Genomic DNA, 21,164 nt, shown 5'->3' on the forward strand with positions numbered 1-21,164 from the left:
CTCCCCGGGCCTCCACTGAAAATGGACTTTCCCGGTAAACAAAAGTCAATAAAATAAATGCAGCTAAAAATAATGGGAAGATGACAAATGTTGCAGTTGCTTCTGTAGAATATGAAGTTCAAAACTCTTAATATATGTCATTATTTAGTGACTTCAATCCTCAGTGATTTGTCAGAAAAAATGCTAATTTTATGAGGACTACTGGGAAGAAGTCAGCTGAAAAGCATGTCCTAAAAAGCCCCCAGTTTGAGTAACCTTGGCATTCTGGCTGGAAGTATCCAGATGATACACATAAGACCCTTAATGTTCGGGGCCACGTGGGATTAAAAAATAAACTTTACAACGCATTCTACAAGTAACTTAAAACGTGTATAGCAAACTACTTTGTAACGTTTGTTTGTGCTACCTTATAACAAAGGAATTCAACAAAGAGTCGCAAAGCTGTGGGTCTACAAATAATACCAAGGCTGATCATGAAGTAAATAGCAAGGTAAAGAGTCAAGCATTCTACTTTAAAAAATGACGCGTAGACAATGACGTACTTTTCTATTAACATACTCATGCCTCTCAGGTGTACCTCATTTGAGGTCTTAAAAAGTTCATGTTCCTCAAAAATTCCACATTGAAAGACTCTCACACATTCACTGTTTGGAACTTTTTCAGTGAAATCCATGATAAATAGAAATTAATTATATTAATTCATTAAAATATCTTATTTTATAAGTGAAAGAAACTAGCATATTTTAACCATACTATAGCCTTCCTAGTTTAAGTTATTAGTAAGCCATTAGTATGTATTCCACATTACGAAGGCTAGTGTTCCTCGTTTTGGAGATGGAAGGTTGAGAGCTATGCATACTTTAACGGACCTCTTTGCAGCACTATTTAACCAAAAACTAAAATACTTCAGTCACACACTGCCAGCATAAACCGGCTTTTATTTATAGCTGTACTTTGAAAAACTTCCGGGTGGCAGCCGACGGAAGAGTTTGTTTGGAAGCTTGCATTCTGATTCTAGCTGAGGCAGCTTCCCACACTTGATCACAATGACAAGAGTTATAGCTGTACTTCGTGGTGTTATGTAGTATAGCATATGGTTATGACTTTGAAAACGTGCACGAAGTGACAGTGGTTGTTGGTTTGAGTGATAAAGTTATATTTTCCTTTGTTCTGTAAAAAAGGAAGTTAAAATCAGACTGTTAACTCAAGAGGTTGGATCCAAGGCAAGGTACGTCCCAAGTAAAGAATATTAAAAATAAGATGAAACGTATTGTAAATGCTGTCGTCGTAGTGTTACTCGGTGTGCCATTAATAGACGGGATCGTCACACTTGTTTCTTTAACGATACAGAATTATGAAAACGATAACTCATTTTAGTGGGAAATTGTGTAGTTGTCAGATGTGATGGGTTAATGTTGTCCATTGAAGAGGTTGAGTTTCTTGTGATTTTAGCCTTTGTTGGTTCACAGTTTAGGCATAGTAGCAGTAAGTGCCGAGGGGGGTCCAGTAGTAGCCGAAGTCACATTCCATTTCGTATTTATATCCTTAAGATATATTGTGAAAATGTCTGATGGCTCTGTATTTAGGAGTATGTGCTGAGGGTCCACAGGTCTAGAGAAAATGAACGCCATATGATCATATTCATTTTCAGATTTTTAATAAATATTGGAAATATGTTTTTATTTCAAAACGCTTTGTCAGCGTTGTCTTTTTAGAGTTCTGTAACTTGGTTTTTATTTATATGATAGTAGGTAGAACACTGATCTACATGGGCTATTTTCAGACCCTTTCTGGATTGTTTACGCTAAAACCAACTTAACAAAGTTGCAGTTCATTTCATAAACAGGAAAATATGTAAAATGCAAAATATTTACAAAATTATCAGGATACAGGACAGTAAAGAAGTAATAGAAATGACATGCTTAATGCAAAACCCCTTTTAGTAAATTAGTAACCTCATTCTCTGTCTTTACAGTCCATACATTTTAGTTTGTACAGTTTGCTGTATTTACATTTACTTACTGCAAATACAATAAATAGCTAAATGCAAATGTGATAGCTTGTAGCCAGTTTATAGAAGCAAGTTAGAAAATTGAGGGTGCAGGGGAGGATATAATTAGACCATAATTATTCCCCTTATGAATATGAGAAGGCAGCAGAAATGAATATGTGGGATAGCAGACTGAGTTATTTTTAGAGAGGGTATTAGGATGGGTAGAAAGCTTGGGTGTTTAGAAGGGAGGCAGGGTTGTTGCAAGTGTTACCACTGGATGTTTAAACTAACCTAGATTGAGTGGATTGAGGCCATAGCATCAAGAAGAGTTAACAGATTCGGGTTGGATTATTCTGTATAAAGCATTTGAACTATCTACTTCAAGTAATAGCGTCTTTTTAGCTTTATAAATGTATCCAGTCTAGGCATCTGTGTTTATGAGTAAGGTGGGCACATATTCCCATAGTTTATATACTAGAACAAAGAAAAAGTACAGTTTTGTACCTACCATAAATGTAGATGTTCGAGGATCTCCATTGCTGCAGTCCTGACTAATGGGTACTCCGCTGCCCTCCATCGCCGAATATAAGCAGCAGAGATGGCGCGTCGCGGCGTCGGTGGTGTCTTTAGTCTTTCTTGCCTCAGATGTCAGAATGCAAAATAAAACACCACCCAAAACCCCAATCTAAAAAGAAAAAGGGGAAGGACAGAACTCCAGGTAGCTGCCTCTAGAATGTCTTTAGTAGCTAAGTAGAATGAGGCCTGATCCCAACTGGAACCTCTTTACCATGATGAGAATAACAAAAGCAATACAATGGCCAATCCACTTGGAAATAGTTTGTTTGAGACAGCCTTTAACAAACAACTGATGAGAACTTCTGAACTCTTTGGTTCTGAACAAATAATATCCTATGTACATCCAAAGAATGCAAAACTTTTTCCCCTTCAGTTTGGGAGTCAGCATAAAAAGTAGGCAAATGTATAGACTGGTTCAATGCCACATTAGAAACCACTTTAGGCAGAAAAGTAGGATTAGTACGGCGAAACTCTGTCCCTGTGAAAAATCAGAAAAGGTTCCACTGCCATGAGAGCCTGTAATTCAGATACCCTTCTAGCAGAAGTAACAGCCAACAAAAAAGCAGTCTTCCAAGACAACAACTTCAAGTCAGTCGTAGCTGCAGGTTCAAAAGGAGGCAGAGTCAGCTTCTCCAAAACAAAATTAAGATCCCAAGCAGGAATAGGAGGGGTCTTATATTCTTTGCCCCTCTAAGAAATTGTTTAAACAATGGATGTGAAAATAAAGGAGGGTCACCAGCATAGTGAGCAGAAATAGCTGCAGCATGCACTTTAATAGAAGAGAAAGACAAACCCTTGTCCAATAACATAGTCAAATATTGCAATGTACAACTCAAATCAGGCAATGTGACCTCAAAGCCTTTAGCTGAACTCCAAAGAAAAAATCTCTTCCATTTATCAGCATAAACTTTTCGAGTACTAGGACGCCTGGCTTCCAAAAGAACATCCAAAACTTGTTGAGGGAGCTGAAGGCCCTCATTCTCTAAAACTGAATGTGCCAGGCTGTCAGGTGCAGGGATCGCACCCTGACATTGAGAAAATGATTGTTTTCTTGAGACAATAAGTGAGGAAGCCAAGGGGCCTCCTGAATTAAACTCCTCAACAGAGGGTACCAATGCTGACGAGGCCAATCTGGTGCTATAAGGATCATGCACGGTTTGTCCCTCCTGACTTTCAACAGGACTTTTGGAAGAAGAGGCAGAGGAGGAAAGGCATACGTTGCTCCAACTGAAGGATAGTGCATCTATTTTCCAGGCTGATGAAACAGCCTCGTGCAAAACAGAGGTAGTTGGAAATTCAGAGGAGAAGCGAACAGATCTATGTCTGGAGTTCCCCAAGCCATGGTCAACTGAAGAAACACCTGAGGATCCAACTTCCATTCGTGAGGATCCACCATTTGTCTGCTCAGAACATCTGCTTTTGTTCCCTGGCAGAAACTGTGCTCGAAGAGTGATGTGCAGATCCAAAGCAGTTTCCCATAACAGCATTGCTTGTCTGCAAAGAGGGTAAGAATGAGTTCCCCCCTGCTTGTTGATGTACCACATGACAGTTGTGTTGTCTGTTCGAACCAACACCAGTCCCGCCAAAGCAGATCCTTGAATGCTTTTAAGGCAAATTGAACTGCCAGCATCTCCTTCATATTGATATGCAAGTGAAGCAACTCCGGGGCCAAAGGTCTTGAATCCATTTTCCTTTGAAATGAGCACCCCAGGCTGACTCCTGTCGTTAATATCTGACTTGCCTCTGGTTGGGTCACAGAGAGTCCCTTGTTTAGGTGACATTCCTGAGCCCACCACACAAATTCCTTCTGGATGCAAGGAAGAATCAATGACAGTGTCCAAATCGTGGCTGTGTTGAGTCCAAACGCTTTTGAGATACCATTGTTTGGCATTGGGAAGTACTAGAATGCAAGATGCCATGAACCCCAAGGCTTGAAGGACTGTCCTTGCAGTCAGCCTGGACAGGACTGATAGCTGTAGGAAGTACTGGTGAAGATTTCTTTGTTTGTCCGAAATGCCATCTGAGTCGCTGTATTCAGACTCACACCCAGAAAACACATCTCTCGTGAGGGTACTAGACTGGACTTTATTTCGTTCACAGAATACCCCAGGCATCTGAAAACTGTCATCACACACTGCAGATGTCGAAGTAGGTTGTGCTTGTCTTGAGCCAGTATCAAACAATCGTCCAGATAGGGATAAATCTGAATTCCCCGTAGTCTGAGAAAAGCTATTACTGGAGCCAGGACTTTCGTGAATAGATAAGCCAAAGGGCAATGCAGAGAACTGATAATGCAAATTCCCAGTAACCTCAGGAATTTCCTGCAACTGGGCCTGATAGGAATGTGAAGATAGGCCTCCTTGAGATCCAAAGTCACCATCCAGTGATCCCTGCCCAGCATAGGCAACAGCTGTTGCAGTGTTAACATCTTGAATTTTGGAATTTCTAGAAAGGTGTTTAGAATGGATAAATCTAGAATGGGCCTCCAAGTATTTCCTTTCTTTGGCACTAAGAAAAGACGGGAATAAAACCCTGTGTATTGCTCCCAACTGGAGCAGAGAAGAAATCTGTGCCTGTGCTTCCAATTTTTGCTGATGAGGCACATCCGGCATACCGTTGAAAGGCGGGAAAGTGTGAAAATAAAATTTGTAGCCTCGAGTTACAATGTCCAACACCCATTCGTCCTGGGTAACCAAATGCCAATAAAGTCCCAGTTTTCAGAGGAGCTGCCAGCAAAGCAGAGTCCACACAGGTCATTGGGTCTGCTTCCAAAGGACTGACCCTTGCCCTCCCAGCAGAAGGGTAGAGGAACTCAAAGACCTAGAAGTAACAGGGCCCTGAAAGGAAGCCCTACCTCTTGCCTCTAGAATGAAAATGGAAAAGACCATCCCTTAGCAGGCCAATTTCTATTGAATTTAGGAGGCTGAACCTGTAAAAATTCCTTCACTGTCTGCATAGATTTAGCTTTTTCCTCCATTTTTTTCAAAACTAATTCCACAGGAGGGCCAAAAAGAACATCAGACTGCAAAGGAGCATCCATGCTTTAACATGCTCCGACAAGGACTGATCTTTAAGCCAGGCATGTCTGCGAACAACAGAACTAGTAGCAGCCACCCTGGAAGAAGCTTGTAAAGCATCAAAACCACACTGCAGAGAATGCTTCCCAACCTGGTCTGAAGCATGCACCAAATCCTGAAGCTCCTTACAGTCAATACCTTCAGCTAAAGCATCCACTTTACATTTCAATTGACTTAACAAAAAATTCTGATACTTGAGCATATGAAACTGACAATTCAAAGCCCTCATAGCCAAAGTAGAAGAGGTATACAGTTTTTTACCCCACCTATCCAGGGCCCTAGCATCTTTGTCCAGAGGAACTGGATTCTTAACCGGGCCTTGAGAAATAGTTTCAGGATCAGCCCTAGGGCTCTTAAACAAGTACTTGTGAGCTTCCGGAACCCTGTAGTATCTATCTGGTTTAACAGGGGCAGGAGGCAAAGAATGGCAGCCTCAGAAAACACATCCTGAACAACATCCAGTACAGGAGGAATAGCCAAGGGCCTGTGCTGAGGCAAAAACAAAAATTCTCTCAGCGAATCAGAATAATCCTGGCCCTCCCATTTGAAATGTTCCCTCATGGAATGCAAAGTTTCAGAGAAAGAAAAATCTTCTGGAGGGGACGGAGAACCATCCTCAGCCCCTGAATCAGAATAGGGAGGGAAATCCTGAAGGCTTTCCACAGAGGAATCAGACTCAATGGAAGACTGAACCAAACCCTCCAACTCTGTCTCTACCCTGGGCCTCTTCTGAGGGGAGGCATGGAACCCCAAATTAAAGAAATCAAATCTTCAGCCATGTTCAGCATGAGCTTCCTAGGAGCTGGACCATTTGGACTTAGAATGGCCTTTGCCTAGAGAAGGAGGAGGCTTAACCACCCTACGAGGGGAGGGAGCCACAGACAACAGAGGAGCACCCTCAACCTGGCCTAACAAAGGAGAAGCCACCCCTGTAGCAACAAAGGCTCCCCTTGACACTCAGGCACACCGTCAGAAAGAGCCACTGAAGCAGCCAGTGGTTCAACAGGACCTGCTTGGACCTAGAAGAGCCAGTCGTTGGAGAATGCATGTTGTTACCAAACACCAGCCTAGCACAGTCCAACCGGCGTTTAATAGTACGCTTATTAAAAGTAGCACAAAAGCGACACCCAACAACGCCGTGCTCAGGCCCTAAACAAGGAATGCAGAGTGAATGGTACTCCCTATGAGGAATCTGTTTCCCACAAGAAATACAGTTATTAACTTTTTCTGACATCCGACAATACTGAGACAAGAAAAAGACAAAAATAAAATGTCCCCAATGGGGTACTTAGCCCAACTTGGTCTCCGGTCTGAAACTCGAAAACTGACAATTCCAGAGCACTTGCAAATTCTGCTTCTGCTCAGGACAATGCGGCAAGAAAGACTAAAGTTATGGCGTCGGTCGTGCGCATTTATACTGACACCCCGATGGAGGGCAGCGGAGTACCCATTAGTCAGGACTGCAGCAATGGGAGACGACGAACATCTATGATCACTGCAGTGGATTTTTTGTGTGGGGAGGGGGTGGGAGTTATTGCAAGGATGGGGTACTGGAAGGAGTGGATATTGTGACTGAGAGAGAGCCTACCATCCAAGAAAGGAAACATCTCCATTTTGAGGATCTTAAAGTTTTGTCTTTTGTGGTAGTGTGAGACATCCAACCTATAGACAGAGTTAAACACTGATGCTTTTGACTGGGGGAGGGGCTACTGTGATGAACCTTGTTGCAGTGCGGTAGGTAAAAGAAAACTCCACCCGAAGCCCCAAAAATGTTTTTTTTTTCATCATTGCATCTTGGTATTTTGTACTATGTTAATGCACCAAAGCACTCTGAGTGCATTGTGTAATGTTTTAGTATGCTTTACTACAGAATGCCTGTTACGGGGCCTGCTAACTTGTTCATGTCCTGTTTACAACTTCTCTATTTCTTTCCAAGAATCTATTTCAACACCCATTTATATGACTTTGTATGACGTAAGAAAGCATGGCTTTTTTCCCGCCATTTAGGTAAAATAGCGGCACCGTGAGTCTTCACAAATGTCTTGCACAGACTTTGCAACTTGACTCTCTTTCTCTGAATTACCCTGATACACAGCATTGGAGAAGCTTTTCCTAACCTTTTAGTTCATTTTAATATTTCATTAAAACCATTTATGTAAGATTATTGATTTTTAGTCCTTCAGCTATTGACAGACCCTCCACCACACTTTTACAGGATCATAGGAGGTTACTAGGCTAATGGCCCTGGGGCTTTTGCAAGCCTAGCCAAGGTTTTATCCCAAAAAAGAAACCTCAGTCAGCACCTGCCACCCCTGTCAATGAGGGGCACAGGTGGAACCCCTGGGAGAATTTTGTTTCCCATCCAGTCATCAAGGTTGCACTTGAAGAGGGTCAGAGAGGTGCTCTTTTTGTCATATATACAAAGCTGTTCCAGAGACAGGGTAACCTCTGGGAGACAAACCTGTCACTTCAGCAGGTTTTGTCGATGTTGCATATTAGATTCAGGCCTTTTGAGCGGGTAATGCATGAGGAGTTAACTTACAAATATGGAGAGGATCTAGTAGGGCAGGGTCCACTATTGCCTTGTAGGTGAGACACATTTCACCCCCGAGCAGTCTGTATGATACTATATAGAATGATAGTGATTTGAGCCTGTCTGTATATGACAGGTGTTGGAAGTCATGGATTCTCTTTGTGAGGTATTTCAGTGGCATTTCCAGTTGGTGCAGATGTTTGGAGAGTTGCATACCAAATGGGGCATTATACTGAATTATTGGTCTAATGAGGGAGGAGTATAGAGAGGTAATAACCTCCTTTTTTCCCGATGCAATCCTTTTACTTATGAGATGAACCAAGTAAAAGGCTTTTCTGACCACTGCCGCTACATGATGGTCGAACGTGAGGTTATCAACCTGAGTGCCCAGGTCTCTCACCACAGAATGTGTGCTTAGGGGGTTGCCATTGATGTGGTAATCAGTAGGGGCCGTATTTTTGCAAAATAGTGTGATACATTTTTTTTTAGCTTGAGACCATGACTTTAGCACCAGTCATTAGTTGCTGTGAGACCCTCTTGCAGTATGTTAACATCGTTTGGGGAGTCATCGACAGCATCCAACTTACAATTGTCCGCAAACTTGGTCAGCCACAGGCTGTTGGTCTTTGCCTGGACCTCTGAGAAGTAGATGCCAAACAGTAGGGGTCCCAGGACAGATCCCTGGGGAACTCCATTAGTGACAGGTCTGCTATCAGAGGTGGACGTGCCTATTTTGACTTTGAGGGTCTTGTCGGTGAGCCAGTTGGCCACCCACCTGATGTGATAGGGATTTACGTCAGGTTGTGTTAGCTTTACGATGATGCTTGAGTGGGGGATTGTGTTAAAGGCCTTGGCCAAATCAGTGTAAGCTGTATGCACTAATTTTCTCTTATCCAGGTCCTTGGTGACAGTCTCAAAGAAGTCATCCAGGTTCAACAGGCACAGTCTGCCCTTGACGAATCTGAATTGGGTGGGGGTCAAGTGCTTGGAGATTGCCTATATTCTTGTTTATGAGAGCCATAATAATATGCTTCATGGCTTTACTTTTCAGACTTGTCGAGCTAACTGGGCAATACTTTCCAAGGTCAGTAATGGCACCACCTTTGTGCAAGGAGATGGCAATGGCAGTTCTCCACTCTGCTGGAATAAAGCTTGTACATAGGCTGTGGTTGAATAGGGTGCTGAATGACAAAGCCAGTCCTTGCTGTAGATGGTGCAGAATACAGCCTGGGATACAGTCAGGTCCCATGGAAGCTGTGTTCTTTATCTTGGATAGGGCCTCTAGCACTTGCTGTACAGGGATGTGAGGTGCGGACAAGTATCTCTGGGATGTCAAAAAGGCCTGTGGGGGGACAGGGGGGATGAAGTTTGTGCTGCACCTTTCTGCTAGCAGGTTGACTAAGTCAACAGGATTGGTGTAAGTGATACTGCTAAGTACTAATCCTGAACAAACCTAGTCCTTTCCATGGAGGTTCCTGACGTAACTGAAGAAGGCTTTGTGGTTTCCCTTTGTTTCAGAGGTTAGTTTCAATTCATAATTGGCCTTGGAGGCTTTCACTAGTGATCTAATTTTCTTGTTGAGGCGAAGGAGGAAGGTTTTCCAATTTGGAATATGTTCCTTTTTACCCTTGGACAACAGTTTCTTCCTTTTTGTTGTAAAGCCTATTGCATAAAAAAGACTCAATGGGGGGGGGGGGGGGCTTGGCTTGGCAGGATCTGGAAACCCAGTGGTGACAGGTGGAGGCCATCTCTGGCAAAGCATTGAGGCCTGTCGACCATGTAATCCCAGGCAGACAGATACTGGATCCCCTTAGACTGACACCAAAAACTAATCCTATTGTTGAAGTAGATTATTTTTTATTGGTATTGTGGTATCATTCTTGTCGGGGTAGGATGCTGCTTAGGGTCATACCTGCCTGGGACACATACTCTGAGAGCTGAATCTTTTCTCTATTCATATAGTCCAGGGAGGTACGTCTTTCATTCACACCAACATGGACAATGACAGAGTTGTACTTGTACTTGTGGAGGGACTTAAGTGCGCGCATGATGTGGCAAATTCAGCACCAGACAGACAACTGACTGACCTTCTCCTTGTCGAGCTTGGTGATGGGGGTATCTGTGTGTCTCACAGTTGTCACCAATGACTAGTATGTTTGGTTTATTGTTATGTCTTGTGGGCTGTGATGGTTTATTGTTTTGCCGTGTGGGCTGTGTTTGTGAGACACTGGTGTGATGTGTTTTGGTGTTGTGTGTGGAGTGCCTTTGTATTTTGGAGGTCTTTGCTGTTTAGGTAAGTTTTTATTGAGGACTTCTGCATAGGTGTGTGTGTGTGTTGTGCTTGGCTGTGTGATGTGCTTGGTGTGGTGTTTGCGCAGGCAATCTCCTCTTTGTCAGGAGTACTGACTGTGACGCAAGAGAGCATGGACTCCAGGTTACTGATGTACATGCATTTATCGCAGGTAGAAGAATTATGTGCTAGGAGAAGAGGGCTGTCAGTAAACATGAGGCAGTTGCTACACTGTCTCAGTATGCTCATGTCGACCGTCTGGCAGGAGAAACTGATGGGAATTGTTCAGACATTTTTCATTAGGTGTCATGCTTATTAGTTTGTCAAAGGAGCCTTGCTCTTGGTCACTTGTAACTGACAGCTGCTACAACTTACTAGGTATATTTGCAAACTAGTTGTATTCCCTACTGTCTGCATTTGGAGTCTGTGTATATCTAACTGTGAATTCTGTAGACACAGATACGTACTGCATTTGTTTATACCTTATGTCATTGTATGACTCGAGTCATGTTTTCTCTGTCTTCACACAACATACACTTTCCTGTAGAGTTTTTTTTTTTAAATGTGTACAGTCTTCAGGGCTAAAGTTTATTAAATTCCAAGCTTCAGTTAATTGTGGAAAAATAGTGTCGCATTAGCTGTTTATAGTTCTTTGCTCATCTCTGCAAGATAGTTGCATGATGTAAGATGCGGGCAGCAGTTCTGAAAACTACAGTATTTCTGCACCATGGGCTAGTTCATGCAAGCTCAGACAAATTTTTTTCAGAAATAATATGATATTAGAATAAGGAAGTACTGAGACCATCATGATCTGTGCCAGGGAACATATGGAAATTAAAAATTGAAAGGTGCTTAAGGCTTACTGAGTTTTTTCAAACTGGTGATATTACAGGGAGAAAACATAATTCCAGGATAAGTTTAATTGGTGGGTGGAGACTTCCTTATATTGTTTATAGTGAATGTGAAATATAAGTCAATAAAAAGCAGTAGGTCCACCAGGCCGAGTCATAGTTTAATAAAACCACAGAAAACCAGATTACATGAGCACTTTCGGGTCTAAGCCGTTTATCAGATAACCTACACATCCCGTAACACAAGTTTTTAAAATAAACATTATACAATCCAATTTCAGTATTGCAACCTCCTCCTTTTCAGGGCTGGCTTTAGGTGTACAACCCCATTTAAACCAAGAACTTTGTCTGCTGCTAGTTCTGTGATCCACTTCATCTTATTATATTCTGTATGGTTAACAGAGCCCCTCCCCTAATGTTAACATGCATAATTTTTAAGACCATAAACTTGAATGTATGGCCAGAGTTTCTTTGTATGTGCTGATGTAATGTATTGTGTGTATTTTGCAGCCTTATGGCCGAAAGGTGCTGCAAGATCCTATCCTTCAGCATGCAGTTCGATTTTCCCACATAGAACGAGGTACACATATGGCACTTAGCCAAATAAACAACATTTAGTGTTTTACAATCTGCATAATTATTTAAATAGTACTCCCTACCTGTTGTGGGATGTATAAATTGATTGTATTCATAATATGAGGGCATGCTTTACACTGCCTGCAAATAAAAGCCCCCCCCTATGATGGGATATATTTCTCTTGGAGGTATAAATTGATTGTATTCATAATATGAGGGCATGCTTTACACTGCCTGCAAATAAAAGCCCCCCTATGATGGGATATATTTCTCTTGGAGGTCCTATGTTGCTGACAAAGTAGATCTTTCAAGTTCTTATTCCTTCTGAAACCAAAGGATGGGGTTCACCCAGCAACACCACCTATCTTGTCATCAGTTAGTAATATCTTCCAGTTGCGTTTAATAATCTCACATACCCCCTATGTCATTGGTATATGTTTACATCATGCACACATTGTTGTCACTAACACTGGGTATATTCTAAACAATTTCTATTTTACTTTGACTGTTTTCGGGCAGTGGACATTAAGTGCAAGGCTTTCATTTTGGTTTTATTTGTTTATAGTGAATAGAAAGCTTTTGCCCTCAATTGAGATTGACATAATATTCTTATTGCTCAGTAGTGTTTGCTCAGTAGTGCCGATATCAGCTTGTTAACACGCTGTTTGAAAGAAGCATTAATTTCTGGCACTATACCATTCATGCACTAGTGTGTCTTAAGGGGTCTCACTAAAACAGAAATGTTGAATTGAAACAGGCTGCCCATTTTACAATAACCGTGTTTCTGTTTTCTGAACTTAACTTATTCTGCTATTTTTATACCATATATCAAGATTGTAAACTATGAAAAATAATCTACAGCTGTTACTGCATAGACTGCGTTTTTGACCTGCTTATTTGATTTGATGAATTACACATATGTAACAGCATATGAAGAGTTGCATGCAGAAATGCTTTTTAACGTTTTGATTAGTAGGTGGACTGCTACGTTGACACTGGTATTTAGTTAAAAAAACTTAGCAGTTGTGCTTTCAGTGTAAAATTAATGAGGAAAGTGTCAGTTTATGTAAAACCTTTAAAACTTTAAACCCTTGAACAGTGTTTATAATGTCAGCCCTTCAGCACATGTTTAGTAACGGTCAAAAATTAGTTCAGATTGTACCGAAATTCTGTGGCTGGCAGTACTACCACCTGACTGAAAGTATTTTTAGACCGATCAATGATGAAGTTCTTAAAAGAGAATCACAAATCCAAAAATTGCTTTCTTTACTGCTGTCATGAAGTTTTGTCTTGTAGGTTCACACTGTGATCAGAAATTGATGACAAATGGAACAAAATGACAAATATATTTCTGCCTCCAGAAATGAGATAAATATAGCCTATAACAGGATAGACTTGGCCCTTAATGACATGTTACTAGACGGTTCTGTTAGTTTTAGTACCTTTTTTCTACCTTAAGAATGATAAACCCAGAATACCCTCTTATTTTCAGCATACCAAAAAACACAAGGATATAGAGGAGCCACCTTTGAGGTTGATTGTGTCAGGAGAAGGATCTAAAACAGAACCACTAGCCAAGTTTGTAGATTTTAAAGGGAAAAATCTTTGGTTAAATGAGAGTGAAATCCTGAAGGACTCTTGGGATTTTTTTAAGGACTATCGCACCAGACCTATTCAATAAGGACATCCTCTTTGTAACTATTGACATAGTCAACTTATTCAGTGTTATACCTCATGAAATTGGCCTTCAATGGTTTGAAAAAGCCTTGGTTACAAGAGGTGGTGTAACAAATAATGATTTTCGTGTTTGCATTGATCTAATGGACCTCATTCTTAAAAAAAAAAAAAAAAAAAAAAAAAAAAACAACTGTATCTACTTCGAAGGGGAAATTTTTCACCAGTTGAAGGGTGTTGCTATGTGGGTAAGTTGTGTCCCTGCCTGTGCAAACATAGTTCTCTCTATGCGGGAAAAAAAATTCATATTTGAATCACAATACACGCCTTGCTGGTCCCTCTATAAGAGATACTTGGACAATATCTGCCTTTTTTGGGTAGACACCAGGGAGACGTTTTTTGAATTCATTGATTATATCCAGAATATGACCAACTTTCTGTGGTTTACATATGACATCAATGCAGACAAAGTAGACTATTTGGATGTCACTATTCATAAAATGGATAATAAGTTTAAGTCCACCATTCATAGGAAAAAGACTTTTCCCGCTCCTTCCTCTATTTTTCAAGTGTGTACCCTATGCACCAGAAGAGCCGCGGTGGTGCTGCTGTAGCGTCGCCTCACAGCAAGAAGTTCTCCCATTCGATTCCCAGCTGGAGTGTCTTCTGTGTGGAGTCTTCATGTCCTCCCTGCGGTCGAGTGGCGTTCAAAAGACATGCGTGAATGGGCGTGCCTTCATTGAAGGTTGGATGTCGGGCTGGCACCTCGGCACCGTAAAAATCTACTGCCAATCATTAGTGGACCAGAGTTCTGTTGTGGCAACCCCTAACCGGGAAAAGCCGAAAGAAGAACAACTGTATGCACCAGAAGAGAGGAATAGTCAAAGGAAAATGGTAAGGGCTAGTAGAATGTGTTCACCGGATACAGACTTTGAAACTGTACTTCTACTGTTAGAAAATATGTTCCTGGAACATGGATACCCCTCAGCCCTGACTAAAGAAATCTGAGATGAAGTCACTAAGCAGAGGGCTGAGAAATATGCTTCTATTTTGGGCGGAGAAATATGCTTCTATTTTGGGCGGTAAGAATACTGGGGGTGGGGGTGATGTTCCTAAACCATCTTATAATAGGAACGTCAACCACTACCAGAGGGCTTTTGTTACTGACTATAATGGTGAGGCCAACCTTATTAGAAAAATAGTTCTAAGTGAATTGGACACATTTATAAGGTTGACTGATATTTGTAAACTGCATACTAAGACAGTGGACTTAATTTTTAGGAAAGGATACAATATGAAAACTATATTGGAAAACCAAAGTTTGGTCAAAGGGAAGAAGGACATGACTAAAAGGAAAGGCACTTAGAAGTGTGGTGCTTGTCAACAGTGCCAGTATATCTCCAATAAAGGAAAAAAAAATTGTATTAGTAGTCGTAATAAGTTCATAGAAGGGAAGGTTTATTCCAGCTGCAACACCTCAGGAATGGAATATTTAGCTCAGTGCAAACTTTGCGGAGCGTTCTACGTAGGAAAAACTGAGCGGACACTTAAGAGGAGAGTTTATGAACATTTATTATGACATGCGTAGTAACATCATCAGTAATGCACTTTACAAGCACTCCTTGGAATCTAACCAAGCTACGTATTGTTTTTTGTCCTTGAATTGGATACCCAAGGATGGCAGGGGTGGCCTTTGGGAAACGACCATAGAATTTAAGGAATTATATCGGCAGGTTGTACTTGAGTCAAATAAGCTTCCAGTACTAAATGACATCTCCATTGTTTTAGTGTTAAAACGGAGAACTGCAAAGTTTTATAAAACATTACAAATGTAATTGCACACTTACGATACTAGATGGGAGGTTTTTGGCTGTGAGGATTTTATTTAGATTTTATTTAAGCAATAACCGACCACGTGGTGTGGTATATTGGAGATTCACCCATGGTTGGTGTGGTTTAATCATGAGAGTGAAACCCGAGTGATTAAACAAAGGCAACTCTGGGTAAATCTTCAATATACCACAGCCACTGAGTCGGTTATTGCTGTTATACAGTGACATTATTTAAGAAAAATAATACTTACTTTTCTTAAATAATGTCTTGTATAACAGCGGATTGCTTAATTTGTGGTTGTGGTGTACAGATTCTGCTTTTTGATGTACTGCACATGCATGTGGGACTTGCATACCCAGTACATCAAGGCTTTAAACGGAAGCAACGGAGAAAAGAAAGTCTCCTTTGCTCCGTTTTCTCTCCTTTTTTTATTGTAAAAAAAAAAAACTAGATTTTGGGGCAGTTTATACCAACTGATAAAAGTCTGGGCGACCGGACCTTTTTCCGTTGGTATATTGTGGGATTTACAACGGGCATGCTGGTTGGGCTGGCCAATCACTATGCACATTTTAGAATATTAATAGGGAGGAATTGTATAATTATTTCTTTTTAACACACAGTTGAACCCACTGAAACATTTTATGTAACATCTTTCATGGAATAGGCTTTTAATTTCATTTTTATTGATGATGATATTATTTATTAAGGTTTTTAAGGATTTCACTATCTGATGAAGTCTGTTTTTAACTGACGAAAACGCTGTGTGGATAATTTTTGCGTTTATGTTCCTGAATTTGCTTAATAAAGCCTGCTTTTATTTTGAGTGTCATTGTCAAGCCTTCCTTTCAGTGCTGACTGGTTTACTACTTGGCTCTTGCTGTTTGCAAGCCCTTGCCCTAAAAGTTTTTTTTTTTTTTTTTTTTGATGAGTCAAGGCTGTTTCTTGGAGCATGTGTAGCTGCGTGTCGAAGTACACAGTTTTGATGTAAAGAAAACAATATTTAGTGTTTGGTGATGGGTGTAGTCCTTGTATACGAATGCACTTGGATGTGTACACACACACACACACACACACACACACACACACACACACACACACACACACACACACACACACACACAACAAACACACACATACTGAATTTTGTTGTAACATCCAAACATCCCCTCTCTCAAAGTTGGCTAGAAAATGCCAACACAGTACTTTGCATGCAGCAGACAATCTCGATGTATACAAAACTTAGATTAAAAAATACAATAAAACACCCCACACCCCCTGCTGCTTATAAGTCCCAACTCCAAGACTGGACCGTGTCAGGAAAAGGCCATATTTCCCTACCCCAAGAACTGCATGACATTGAACACCTTGACCATTTGTGTAGTCGGCTAAATCTTGTTGACTAAACAGATGTTGAACAAAGAGGGATTCGACAATGTTCAGTTCAGGCATATATCTGGGAGAGTTTTGATGTATTTGAATAAACATGGCTGTTTTTGTGGATATATTTTCACCTCTTCATAGTCAGAATAGGTGTACCCCGTCTGAATGGGTATTTGACGGTAGTAGTCAGTGGGTACAAGGAGCTGAAACTAGTGTGTGTGATGCTGAATTTAGTGAAATCAGAAACCATGCTTTGATTCTCTGGTATTTGTTTAGTTTTTTAGTCTTACAGCAGCCTTTTCTGTAAATGTCTTTAAATTAATTAATTTCCCAGCAAATATGTATATTTCTCGGTGTCTTGCATAGTACTGTGCGTACCATACAAAATCATAAATGTACTGGCACAGTGCGGAATTCTGTATTTTATCTGGTTTTCACTGAGATGTGGAGTTATGTCTTTTCCTCACTTTTCAGGCAAAACTATTGTCAGAAATCTAAGCATACTAAATTGCCATTGAATCACCTAAAATGTGTATAAATTTCTGTAGGGATAGGATATTTTGGGGCCACTGGGTTTAGGTTTGAGTCTACTGCTCCCCCAATTGAGATTCCTGCAGTGACGAGAATTGCTTACGTTGTGTGTGTCTTTATAGCTGAAATTATCAACCAAGTACCTGCTGTTGATAAGCTTCATAGTATACTTTTCTGTGAAGTTTACTAGAAAATTTCATATGGTAGACATATGGACTTAATTCCTGGATAACAACACCATGCTTACATGGCCCTTTGGATGGCCATTTTTTGACCTTTCAGTTTCTCTTCCAGTTAAAGGTATACATTTTAAAAACAGGACAGTTGGTATACTAAAAGAAGGGTGATTTGTTTCCACAATAGTCTCAACTCACAATTTTTATTTTTTATTTTATTTATTTTACATTTATTGACCGGGCTAGTCTAGCTGGATATATGTCCATTTTCAGTAGAGGCCCGGGGAGAAAAGCTCCACAGACAAAAAAGCACAATATACCAAAGTAGTCATATATGTAAACAAAAAATGAACAACAATAGAAAGTGTCCAAAAAGGACTGGTTACATAAAAATTCCAGAAGACAAAGAAAAATACATAGTTAGTTGAAGCATGTCATAATTATAGAATAAAGGCTATTTTAAATAGTATCATAAAGAGAATAAATCAAGATAAAGTACAAGAGACGAGGAAAGAAGGAGTAGTGGAGAAGTCTAGGAAGTAGAGAAGAAGCAGTAGACAGTAAAGAAAGAAAGGAGATAAAGAAGTGACAAGGAGAGGAGAAGAGAGAGCTGGGAGAAGAAGGTAGTGCAAAGGACGCCAAGCATTGGGCAAAAGGTGGCCTAGGAAGTAGCTTAATTGGTGAGTAGAAAATAAGAGGAGTGGAGGAAGTAGAGGTAAAGTAAAAGGGGTGGAGAAGAATGTCAGTCTGGTATACTACAGGAACAGAGCCAGTGATTTTGGAAGTAAAGCTTGAGTTTTTGTTTGAGAAGAGGAAGCGATGTGATCAGAGTTATATCACTGGGTAGAAGATTCCATCTTCTACCAATAGTGTTAGAGAATAAACAGTCGCCGGCATGGTTGTTAGAATTTATTGATCTAGTCAAGAGTTTACAAGAGGAACGAAGGGAGTTGAGATTATTGTAAGGGATTAAAAGTTGTGAGAGTATAGGGGTATTGTCAGGTTGGTACAGTATTTTGTGGGCAGTAGTGAGTTGTGAGATTAAAAGATAATTTTGGAGTTCTATCCAGCCTAAATATTTCAAATTAAGACAGTGATGGGTTCGATAGGGGTTCCCAGTGGCAAAGCGGACAATGCTGTTATAGCAAGTAGCTAGTTTGTTAAGGTTAGCTTTCTTAATGTTGGTGAAAATAGGTGAGGCGTAAAAGAGAGTAGATATGAGATGGGAGAGGGCAATTTTAGCTCTAGAAGATGGGGTTAGAAATTGTTTGATACGGTATAAAGATCCTATTTTTCTGTTGAGTAATTTAATGGTATTGTTGATGTGTTGATCAAAAGTGAGCTTATTATCAATGGTTATTCCTAACAGTTTAGTTGTGTCAGGAGAGATGACAGTGGCATTGTTTGAAGAGATAGTGAAGTTTAAAGGGGGGGTCCGAGAGGTAGGGGTGAAGAGAAGAAGTTTAGTTTTTTTGGCATTAAGAAGGAGGTACCATCTAGTAAACCATGTTTCTACTGTATTGAAGATATTTTGAGTCAGTGAGTGTAGTTCTATAGAAGAAGAAGCAGAACAAATAATGGTGGAGTCGTCTGCGTATTGAATACAGGTAGCTTGAGGGATAACTAAGTGAAGATCATTAATGAAGAGGGAGAAGAGAAGCGGACCAAGAATAGAGCCCTGAGGGACTCCAATAGAAATTGGCAGTAAAGTAGAAATGTGGTTATCCCATAGAACAGCTTGTTGCCTGTTGCTCAGGCATGAACTAAACCATTTAATAGCTAGGCTATCAAATGAGAGGGATTTTAGGATGTTAATTAAAGAAGGGTGATTGACCATGTCGAAAGCTTTAGATAGATCAATAAATAGAGCAGAAGTGAGAAGGTTATTGTTGCGATTCCTGTTGATAGTATCCACAAAGGAGAGGAGGGCAGTGGTGGTACTATGGGGTGGTCTAAAGCCATGCTGGCAATTAGCTATAATGTTATGTATAGAGAGATATTGTACAAGTTGCTGGTGTATACATTTCTCCATAATTTTCGCAAGGGGTGAGAGGAGAGCAATTGGTCTGAAGTTTGAGTATTCAAGAGAGTCACCACCTTTGTGAAGTGGGATAATATCCCTGACCTCTGGAAAGTCTCCCATGATTCCTTCTTGGATTGTCCTATTTATTAGTATGGATATAGGGTAAGCAATTACTTTAGCCGCCTTCTGGAGAAAAAGAGAGGGGACTTTATCAGCAGAGGGGGTACAAGGTTTTAATTTGTGGATAAGTTTGTAGATAAAAGAGGTAGAGAGAGGTTGTAAAGAGAAGTTGTAGGTAGTGTTTGCTAGGTTACTAGGGGGATAGAAATTGTTGGAGTTCAGTTGTTTAGCAAGAGATTGAATAGTTTCTGAAAAGAAAGAGTTAAAAGCGTTAGCTGTTAGGTAAGGGGTGTCTGGGTCAGCATTGAGTGGGGAAGGAGTTTTGGTTGTTCCAGGGGAAAGGAGTTTATTTACAGATGACCAAAATTGTTTAGAATTATTTGAATGAGTTTCTTGAAGTTCACAGTAAAATTTTCTTTTGTCTGTGATTATTGCTTTTTTGGTCAGATTTCTAAGTTGGCGGAAATGAAGAGAATCGGAGCTATTTCTATGGCATCTCCATTTGGCCCAAACTTTATTTCTAGAGAGGATTAGTTTTTTAGTTTCATTGGAGAGCCATGGGGCTGTACTAGACTTCATTCTGATAGTATGCTCTGGAGCGTGCTTATCAAGAATGGGTAGAAAGGTAGAGTTAAAGAATAGTACTGCATCTTCAATAGGAAGCGACTTTAAGGGGTTCCAATTGCATGCATGAAGTTCAGCTTGAAATGAAATGAATGAATGAAAATGAAATGACAACCTAACTCCCATTGTTTTAAATTTGTGTTTCTGTGTAGTATCCCATATCCAGTTGAGTCATAGTGTTCAGAATGCAGAATCAGTTTTTATGCGGTTTGTATGTCTATAACCCAGCCACTGGGGATGCACAAGCCAATGCATTTCTTCATGTCAGTTCCAAGCCCGTATAAATGGGGAGGGTTATGTCAAGAAGGGTATCCAGTGTAAAACCTTTGCCAAATCACTTGTGGACAACAATACAGATTTCCATACCAAATCGGTCGAGACCTAGGTTAATAACCGCCACCAGTACTGTTAGCCAACACGGTGTTGTTGGAAATTGGGCTACTGTTGGCCGGAGGAGAAGGGGGGGGGCATACCCGAAGGTAGGAAGAGAGGAGGAAGTTTAGGAGTGTGGTAGTGAGGGTAGAAACTTTGAATGTTGGCAGTATTACTGGTATAGAGAGAACGGTAGCTGGTTTGATGGTGAGAAGGAAGGCTGATGTATTGTGTGTGCAAGAGACCAGATGGAAGGGGAGTAAGGCCAGGTGTATTGGAGTTGGGTTCAGATTGTTCTATCATGGTGTGGATGGGAGGAGAAATAGGGTTGGGGGTAATCCTGAAGAAACAGTATGCCAAGAATTGCCAAGAGAGTTTTGGAAGTGAAGCGAGTGTGAGACAGAGTGATGTTTATGAAGCTGGAAACTGATGCTGTGATAATGAATGTTGGTAGTGCATATGCTGTGCAAGTTGGGTATGTGATGGATGAGAGAGAGAAACTTTGGAATGAGTTGGCTGAAGTGGTGGTGTGTGT

At 40.7% G+C, this 21,164-nt stretch overlaps 1 protein-coding gene across 2 annotated transcripts in view; it reads left to right on the forward strand.

Moving 5' to 3' along the window:
- The first annotated feature begins 394 nt into the window (after positions 1 to 394).
- Positions 395 to 21,164, forward strand: part of DHX16 (DEAH-box helicase 16) — a 983,432-nt gene continuing 962,662 nt past the window's right edge. Inside the window, exon 1 of one of the 2 annotated variants that reach the window (XM_044084487.1) lies at positions 395 to 490. The gene's annotated coding sequence lies outside the window, so the exon portion shown is untranslated. Of the gene's footprint in view, positions 491 to 719; positions 1,229 to 21,164 lie in introns of those variants that run through there. The other variant, XM_044084486.1, reaches the window with a different exon arrangement.

This window comes from Protopterus annectens, chromosome 9.part0 (genome assembly GCF_019279795.1).
Source record: "Protopterus annectens isolate FY-2018-M chromosome 9.part0, PAN1.0, whole genome shotgun sequence".
NCBI classification, from domain to species: domain Eukaryota; kingdom Metazoa; phylum Chordata; order Ceratodontiformes; family Protopteridae; genus Protopterus; species Protopterus annectens.